Source organism: Nicotiana sylvestris, chromosome 2 (genome assembly GCF_000393655.2).
Source record: "Nicotiana sylvestris chromosome 2, ASM39365v2, whole genome shotgun sequence".
Taxonomy (NCBI): Eukaryota; Viridiplantae; Streptophyta; class Magnoliopsida; order Solanales; family Solanaceae; genus Nicotiana; species Nicotiana sylvestris.
This window is the reverse complement of record NC_091058.1, coordinates 34,224,709-34,235,329: the sequence shown is the minus strand read 5'-3', so window position 1 is coordinate 34,235,329 and position 10,621 is coordinate 34,224,709.

Genomic DNA, 10,621 nt, shown 5'->3' with positions numbered 1-10,621 from the left:
CGTTATAAAAAATGCTCAATCAAGAATGCAAATATTGTAAAAATTTTGGGGTGTTACATGATGAGGAAGGACGCGTTTTAATACCAGCTGACCCACTTCGAATTTCTGAGGAAGCACATTCTTGTTGTGTGCTCTTGCCATTGTCTTATGATACAATTGACCACAGCATACTACAACCAACTTTTTCTCATCAATCAAACTCAACTGCTCTAGCCGGGTTTTGACCCACTCATCATCATCAATTTTAGCTTCTACAATGATCCGAAGGGATGGAATCTAAACTTCCGCAGGTATAACTACCTCAGTACTATAGAGTAGTAAATAAGGAGTTGCACCCACTGTCACACCTCCTTTTTCCGCCCCCGCGAGGGTACAAAGACTTTTTCCAATTAAAGAACAATCGAAACGGGATTTGTTTATTTATTTCAGAGTCGTCACTTGGGAGATTTAGGGTGTCCCAAGTCACCAATTTAATCCCTAATCGAGGAAAAGAATGACTCTGTATTACAGTCCGTGAACCAGAAATTTGGATAAGGAATTCTATTAACCCGGGAGAAGGTGTTATGCATTCCCGAGTTCCGTGGTTCTAGCACGGTCGCTCAACTGTCATATTCGACTTGTTTATCTAATTTTATACAATTATGAGCTTATGTGCAAATTTTAACTCTTAACCGCTTTTGTCATTATTATTATTATTTTTTTAGAATTGCAACGTCGTAAAAATGCGTTTCGAACCACACCGCAATCAATACACCCATAGTTGTTGACACGTTTTGACTCCATTGAGATTTGGATTTGGGCCGCATAAATGCGCACCCGAGTTTAGGGATGTAGTATTATTAAAATCGTGCCTAAAGAATCTAACGCTTTATTACTTTGGAGAAGGCCATGAAATTTGCTAAACGGCTCATCTCGAAATCTAAGTATTCAATTAAACATTATTGAGGACCCCGCAATTGGTGCGTTTTATTGGGCGAGGCTCATCTCATTTTTATTTAAAAGGATAAACCTATAGTGACTACATTTTTTCTATTAAGTTTAGTCTCTAAAATAAAGAAAGAAAATCCTAATTAATTAGGAGCTTTAAAAAAATTAAGAAAACGTAACATACTAATTGCTAGATTAAGACAAATATTAATGGAAAGAATTTTACTAAAAAAACAAAAGAAAATTCGAAATTATAAATAAAATAAGAAATTCGACAACTAATATTCAAAAGAAATCAAATATAGCTAGATTGAAGCTCGCATTGTTATTTAAAAAAAACTATTGGAATTAATTATTCATAACCATTTGAAACTAGATTTAACCATAATTACTAAAGCTTATTAGAAAGTTTATTAAACTTAAACATTATCTAGTCTTGTTTGGCTTTAACTAAATTTAACTATCCATTCATGATTAACCTACTGTTGACCATATTAAAACCTTCATAGCTAGTGAATTAACCCATTTTGCCAAGCTGATTCACTAAAGACCAACTTATGTTATTTTTCTCTTATTCCAATTATTAAACAGTAATACATGAAATAGCCTAAATACAATCAGTAAAAGAAACAAAGAAAAAGCGAAATTAAAACTTCAAAGTTCCATTCTTCATGTATTCGTGCTTTCACATTTTTCAGCTTGCAATAGCTAGTATTACAGTCGTGTACCTGGTATTTTAATACAAGGAAAGGAAGAATAGGATCAGCAGCAGTAGAAACAGCGCAACAACAACAAACAACCAGCAGTCAGAAAACCCAGCAGTAGACTTGAAAACCAAACAGAAATTCCAGCAACCACTCAATAAAGCAATAACAAAGGACCAACAGTTAACTCAAGAAGCCAATTGAAAATCCCGGAAGCAAACAGGAGGCAGAGATCACACTCAGGAATACACGGAAATAATATTCGGATATTTTAGGAATCTTCTTCCTCAAGATTAAAAGTATGTTCTTATCTCCTCTTTAGTTCTGAAATTTTTATCTCCCCCAAAATTCCCCCAAAAATTCCCTCCCCAAATTCTTCCAAAATCTCCTCCCCCTTAATTCACAAAGCAAGACCCAATCTTCTTCCACTATGTGCACCCTTTAACTTTTATTATTACCCATACTTTTACTTTAGTAAAAGTAGTCAACGTGGGGGCCCCGTGTTCCCTCCTTTTGAAAAGTAGTCAAAGTGGGCCCCTATGTTCCCTCTTTTTGAAAAGTAGTCAAAGTGGGCCCCTTGTTCCCTCTTTTTGAAAAGAAGACATCATTATCCACCTTTTCCTTTTTGTTTTTATCATTACGTCTTGTCCCCACCATAATTAAATAATCTGTAATTGATTAATTCACGTATTACCCCTAAAACTACTGTTACTACCCTGATTCAAAATCTGTTATAACTTCAAAAATCTGTCCAAATAACAATTATCGCACATTTAAATAGCAATTAACTATAAAATCACACAATTAAGACGTTAAATGCTAAAAATGCAACGTACATTATTTTTATGATTTTGTAAAACAAACTTAAATAAATACTAAATGCAAATGCGACATATTTTTGTAATTTTTTATTAATTTAACCAATAAACACGCATAGACAGAAATACAAATAATTATCAAAAATACCACAAAAATTCTAAAATTGCACACAAAGGAAAATTGTTTTATTTTGGATTTTTTGGGAGTAATTCTCTCATAGGGCAAAAATCACGTGCTTACAGCTGCCCCTCTTTGCCCGAAGATACGAAGGATTTTCGTGCAAAGATAAAGTGAGCGATTTTTGCCCATGCGAATACTCCGTGTGAAGCATTTTTTGAAAAAGATTTAATCGAACCTTTTCTTCAAAGGTTTCCTACATATCCCTGGCTAAAGGGGAATCAGGTTAATGTAGTTCGAGAAGTTTTGGTAGCTGGGACTACCATGGGACTGCAATGTTACTGCTGTTGCATGCTATTACCACTACTTACCGATCTCCTTGTTACACCGTGCTTAAAAGAAAACAAGAAGCTAGGCTAGACTACGGATCATAAGATCTCATCTATCTTCAACTTGTTCTTGTTGCCTTACTTTCTTGTCGGCTTGTGTTTCTTCCGGTGCTTTTCTTCCGAGAATTTGGGGATGACACTGGCCTTTTGCTTTTCTGAATACCAGTTTTCATCATTTTGTTCGGTCTACTGGGGATATGGCCTGCTTCATTAAGCTTTTCGGTGGTTCCTCTGGGATACAACTTTCTTCATCAGATTAGTTATGTTGGGCATAATTTAATGTTCACAGGCCGCTTCTTTCAAGACGCGTCTTTCTTCCTTTTGACTCATGCGCTTGAACTTGTGCTGGGACCTCTTGTTGCAACCTTCTGCTTCCCGGTGCTGGGGATTTTTATTGTTTTCTGTTGGGGATTCCTGTTGTAACCTTCTGCCTTCCGGAGGGGTTACTGATTTCAAGACCTGAAGTATAAGACTGAAAAGTATTCCTCTCGTTATACAGGTGGGCATCTGAAACATGAAATTAAAGACTGAAAAGTATTCCTCTCGTTATACAGGTGGGCGCCTGATACATAAAATGTAAAGACTGAAAAGTATTCCTCTCGTTATGTAGGTGGGCGCCTGAGACATGAAATGTAAAGACTGAAAAGTATTTCTCTCGTTATACAGGTGGGCGCCTGATTTCAACAAACAACTCTGAAAATAAAATGCCATTCCTTTCTTTAGGCTGGCGAGATTTCAACAACTTTTAAAAATAAAACGCCTTTCCTCTCTTCAGGCGGGCTCCTGACTTCAACAAACAACTTTAAAAAATAAAACGTCTTTCCTCTCTTCAGGCGGGTTCCTGACTTCAACAAACAACTCTGAAAATAAAATGTCATTCCTTTCTTTAGGCTGGCGAGATTTCAACAACTTTTAAAAATAAAACGCCTTTCCTCTCTTCAGGCGGGCTCCTGACTTCAACAACTTTGAAAATAAAATGTCATTCCTTTCTTTAGGCTAGCGAGATTTCAACAACTTTTAAAAATAAAACGTCTTTCCTCTCTTCAGGCGGGCTCCTGACCTCAACAACAACTTTGAAAAATAAAACGTCATTCCTTTCTTTAGGTTGACGAGATTTAAACAACTTTAAAAATAAAACTCCTTTCCTCTCTTCAGGCGGGCTCCTGACCTCAACAACAACTTTGAAAAATAAAACGCCATTCCTTTCTTTAGGTTGGCGAGATTTAAACAACTTTAAAAATAAAACGCCTTTCCTCTCTTCAGGCGGGCTCCTGACCTCAACAACAACTTTGCAAAATAAACGCCTTTCCTCTCTTCAGGCGGGCTCCTGACTTCAACAACTTTGAAACTAAAACGCCATTCCTTTCTTTAGGCTGGCGAGATTTCAACAATTTTTAAAAACAAAATGCCTCTTCTCTCTTCAGGCGGGCCCCTGACCTTAACAACAACTTTGCAAAATAAATGCCTTTCCTCTTTTCAGACGGGCTCCTGACTTCAACAACTTTGAAACTAAAACGCCATTCCTTTCTTTAGGCTGGCGAGATTTCAACAACTTTTAAAAACGCCTTTTCTCTCTTCAGGCGGGCTCCTGACTTCAACAAACAACTCTGAAAATAAAATGTCATTCCTTTCTTTAGGCTGGCGAGATTTCAACAACTTTTAAAAATAAAACGTCTTTGCTCTCTTCAGGCGGGCTCTTGACCTCAGCAACAAATTTGAAAATAAAATGTCATTCCTTTCTTTAGGTTGGTGAGATTTAAACAACTTGAAAAATAAAACACATTTCCTCTCTTCAGGCGGGCTCCTGACTTCAACAACTGTGAAAAATAAAACGTCTTTCCTCTCTTCAGGCGGGCTCCTGATTTCAACAACCCTAAATATCCTATTTTGAGGGTGGATGAACCTAAAATATCCTATTCGAGGGTGGATGAACCCAAAATATCCTATTCGAGGGCGGATGAACCCAAAATATCCTATTCGAGGGCGGATGAACCCAAAATATCCTATTCGAGGGCGAATGAACCCAAGATATCCTATTCGAGGGCGGATGAACCCAAAATATCCTATTCGAGGGCGGATGAACCCAAAATATCCTATTCGAGGGCGGATGAACCCAAGATATCCTATTCGAGGGCGGATGAACCCAAAATATCCTATTCGAGGGCGGATGAACCCAAAATATCCTATTCGAGGGCGGATGAACCCAAAATATCCTATTCGAGGGCGGATGAACCCAAAATATCCTATTCGAGGGCGGATGAACCCAAAATATCCTATTCGAGGGCGGATGAACCCAAAATATCCTATTTGAGGGCGGATGAACCCAAAATATCCTATTCGAGGGCGGATGAACCCAAAATATCCTATTCGAGGGCGGATGAACCCAAAATATCCTATTCGAGGGCGGATGAACCCAAATTCTTCAACTTAAATGTAAAGACTGAAATGTATTCCAACTTCAAAACTTGAAATTTAAATTGCCATTCTACAGGTGGGCTCCTGACTTCTTCAACTTAAAATTTAACAACCTCCGTTCTACAGGCGGGCTCCTGACTTCAACAATTTCTTAAATTTTAACACCTCCATTCTCCAGGCGGGCTCCTGACTTCAACTCTAATATTTTTAAAAATAAATCAAGCTCCTTTCGAGCTTTGGAGAAAGATTTATCGGACTAAGATTTGATATCTCAGGAGAAAATTTCATCAGACTAGGACTTTTATCCTAGGAGGAAAATGTAAAGATCAAAGGTTTGAGAAACTTACCTTTGTAATTCCTTCTTTTCTTTTCTTTTTCCCCTTGCGCTGCTTTGTTCCTGTTTCAACTCTCAAGCAAAGAAAATTTTATCAGTTTTTAAAATGGTGGCCGATTTGTGGCCTTGCTGGGGATGATTTTCTCCTTTAAAAGCTCGTGTTGTCTTTCCCTGAGACTGCTGGGGATAACACTGTTGGGGAATTATTTACTTACCTGTTGGGGAATAATATTATTGGGGAGTCTCCTTTCTTCCCCTTTTCTCCAAAGCTACTTCCTTCAAAACTTTTCTCTCTCAATATTGCTGGGGATAAAATGTTATCAGCCGGGGATAACGTTGTTGAAGATAACACTGCTGGGAGATTTTGATTCCTTTAAAACTAGTGTTTCACTCTTCTGAAGGCTGATGGGAATGATACTGACCTTTTATTTTCCGAGCACAAGTTTCATCCTTTTGTTCTGTCCGCTGGGGAACAACTTCCTTTATTAAAACTAGTTATGCTGGGGGTAAAACTGGTATAAAGACCACTTCCCTTGAGACTGGTGCTATCCTTATTCTTCCCCGAATGGGTATCTGACTTCCAGAAAATTTTCTAAATGAAAGGAAAATTTTCTGCCCCAGTTTGACAATCTCCCTTGTGGCATGCCTTTCTGCCATCAATGTCATTTCCTTTTAAGATTCGACTGTGGTGGTTGGTTGTGATACTCCTACTGGGGATGACTTTTCCCTTTCTCCTTCCCTACTCTGCGTTCCAAAAAACTTGTTGAGGATGATATTATTTGCTGGGAATGATCCCTTTCTGCTGGGGATATCCCTCTTCTTTTGTGGAATAGTTCGGAAACCGAGCTTTTAGTCTCGTATGAATTTCCCAAATCATGTACATTGCTCTTTTTGATTTGTCCCCGGGCCTTGTCCTTGAGGTTTATAACCTTTGATTTCGGCAAGGATATCCCTCTTGACATTCGTCAATCCTTTTGTCAATTCCCTTTTGCTGGGGATATCTTTCTTGACACTGGCCTCGCGCTTGTTCCTTGCTGACTATACCACTTGGATGTACTAGTCAGATCTCATCTTGTATAATTGGAAAGCTGATGGCAGATTTTGAAGTCATTTCTCACTTGTTCTGACCAAACAGACTCTACTGGGGAATTTTTCTATGAAAGGAGAAAGATAAACAAAAAGGGAACCGAATAAAAGACAAAGGAAAAAGATGACTCTTTAACAAAAGAAACTATAAATAAAAACCTATCAAACACAGATACCGACTCTAATGGTCATGACATGCGCATGTGGCCTATCCTCTGCCGTCAATCGTCTTTCAAGATCTTCGCTTGGCGATTCCCTATCTGATTCTCAATCTTATTCGACTTGTAGTGCCCGAAGGGTTTTCACTATCAAGCCTCTCTCATTTTGGTTTTTCTCTCAGCTTTCATCGCCTTATGGTGCCCATGAAGATTTTCACCGATAAGACTCTCTCATTTGTATCACTTTCCAGTTGGGGATTTGGAGTGTTGCCGATATGATTCTCTCTGCTGGAGATTAGAGTCTTTTCTATTGTGGAACAGAGTGTTATGTTCACCGGTAAGACTCTCATTTGTCTGACTTGACATCTTTTGCACTCTGATCAAAAGGTCTTTCTTTGGACCGTAATGTGGGGTTTTGGATAGGGGTAGAAATAAAGGGTATTAAAGGCTCAAAAAACAAATCAGTTTGGGGTTCAAAATTACAACCTTCGGAACCATATTTGTTTACAACAAGCGCAACCCTTGCCCCAGTTTCTAGCTTGGGGATTTTTTCTTTTTGTTATACTATGTTACACTATGCATACTATGCACATTATGCACATTATGCACCCTATGACCGAGCCGTGAAGCGCCTACGTATCCTATTTGAGGAATCAGGTCAAACGTAGTTCCCAATTCCTCTGTTTTCTTCTGACTTTCTTTTGTTTTTTGTTATCATTTTTCTTTTCTTCTTTTTTTCATTTTTCTTTTGTCGTTTTGTTGATTTTTTCTCTCTTTCATTTTGTGTTTTTTTCTTCTTATCTTATCTTTTTATGTTTGTGTTTCTACTCTTTGCTACTGATTCCGAAAAAGGGGTATGAAAGAAAACAAATAAGGCTCAAAGGGTTAACGAAGGATAAAGTGTTTAGATAGCAGAATAAAATGTCTTCGTCATTCCAATCTTCAAAACACGTCAAGCACAAACAACACCATTAAATATTCGCCATATCTTCTGATTGTGCCGGACTTGATAACCATGTGCATACATTTGCCTTTTTCTTTCGTCATTTTTAAAGCACCGTTGGGCAATACTCTCACTCTCATTATCATGAAAGGCGAATCTTGCTTTTAACCATTTTCTTGGTGTTTTACTTGCCCTAGTTCCGTATGACTCAAGCTCCGAATAATCTCAAACCGTCTTTATTCCTTTTAAATGTTCTGATCACCTCCCAATGGTTTTATGATTATCTTTTAAGATCAGGCCCAAACTGTGTGCGCATGTCATGTCACCAGAATTTGCGCTGAACAAAAATGATAAAAGGACCAAACAAAAGATGACGGGAAATAATAAAAGACCGAATTTTGCATTAGATTACCGATGAAATGGTTTGAATAACAAAACAAACGAAACAAACCAGAATAAAATCCTAAAATAGCCTGGACAAAACTAAACAGACCGCTATGACAAGATAAGAAAGTTTGACACAAGACAATATCAGAATTACAACCTAATAATCCGGAGAACAGAAATGACAACAAAATAAGCCACCGAAAGCTTCTCTCTTGCTAACCAAGGAACGGAGCGTCCTCCCACTTTGTCAAAACTGGCATCTTAGCCACTGAGCCTCGCATCAGTATTGCCCAGACCATTGTCAACTTCAATATCATCAACTTTAGTCAACAAGTCCCCAATAGGATTCGAGTGCTTCTGTCATCAGGCCTGATCCCCGCAAAATGTGCTTCTGGATCTTGTATTTCCGGCTTACCACAAACCAACCGCCTTAACTTTCTTTGTGATTCAAAACAAAACAGGTTAGAATGAACTAAGTCGGTCCTCATTATTAACAACATCTTTTTCCCTTTTTCTTTTTTTTCCTTTTTTTCCTTTTTCTTTTTTTTTCGATTTTTTTTCATTTTTTTTCATTTTTTTTATTGTGGTCGAATCTTATGGAGATTGCCTACGTATCATGACCCCGCATGAATCAGACCTTGTGTAGTTCGGACTAAAAAGGATAAACAACAATAAAATATATATTTTTTTTCATAATAAAACAAACATGATTACAACGGTTATTTTTATGACACTTTACAAACTTGTCCGTTCTTTTATGAAAATAGCCTTTCGACAACTGAAAGATACTCTAAGGCTATTTCGGCAAGAACGGTTTAAGACACTGCCGAAACTGACTCGGCTTATTTTGACCAAAAATCCAAACGGTATTCACTTGACCGCTGACTCTTTGTTTTTTTTGTTTTTTTTTTAATTAAAATAAAAGACCTGGTGTTGCAAACACAACCTTTCAGCGTCTCGGGGACAAAGATTTTAAGGCTGCGTTAGCTAACCGACCAAAATCCTAAAAAATGATCCAAGGTGGCTGTTTATACAAAGTCAGCCTTCTGGCGTCCCTTTCGGGAACATTCGGCTATTTTTGACAAAAACAGCATCACCCGACTTATTTGTGACACTCTTTTTTTTTTTTTTTTCAAATTACAATAAAAGAACCGGTATTGCAAACACGGCCTTTCAGCGTCTCAGGGAGGCAGATTTTAAGGTTGTGAGGGTCAAAAATCAAACATAACCAAAGGTGGTTGTTTATGCAAAATCAGTCTTCCGGCGTCCCGTTTGGGGATATTTGGCTATATTTGACATGAGCGGCATTATCCGACTTATTTATGATAAAAAATTGATATTTTTTGGTTATTTTTGCAAAGGAGAGGTTGGACATCACCCGACTAATTTATGACAAAATTAAAATTTTGACATTTTTTTTTGTTGGCTATTTTAGCAAAGGGGAGGTTGGACATCACCCGACTAATTTATGACAAAATTAAAATTTTGACATGTTTTTTGTTTATTTATTTGTTTTTGGTTATTTTAGCAAAATGGGAGGTTGGACATCACCCGACTTATTTATGACAAAATTAAAATTTTGACATTTTTTTTTGTTTATTTATTTTTTTCGGCTATTTTAGCAAAATGGGAGGTTGGACCCGATGAGGGTTGCCTACGTATCTCACATCCGGTGAGAATCAAACTGGCGTAGTTCGCCCCTCAGAAATAAAGCAAATAAACTAACTCCTTTTTTTCGAAAAAATACTTACAAAGAAGAATATTCCTGGATTTTGATTTTTGTTGTTTTTTTTATATATATATTTTTTGTTTTTGAAAAGAAACGACGGCTAAAATATATATATATATATATATATATATAAACTTCTTTTCCGTTTTTTGTTTTTTGGAAAGTTCAAAAAAATTTCTAAAGAAAAAAGGAAATATTTTTGGACTATTACTGTGGATTTCTGAAAGAAATACTACACAAGAAAAGAAAAAATATTTTTGAATTTTGAATTTTCTTTTGAACTTTTAAACAAATATTTGAATTTTGAGAGAGATTAAAAATAAATATTTTTGTATTTTTTTTTTAATTTGAGGTCTAACAGACTAACTAATCAAAAATATTTATTTTTTTATTTTTGGAATATGGTGGGCCGGAACCGAAGAGGTTTGCCTACGTATCTCACATCCGGTGAGAATCAGACCCGCGTAGTTTGGGCAATTAACTGAACTATTTTAAAACTTTTTTTTTCATTCATTTTTTGCAGCAAATATCAAAACCACTTTCAAAGCACGACTCTTTTCCTTTTCGATTTTGGGCATTTTCATAAAAATAAAAAAACTATTTTAAAAATAAG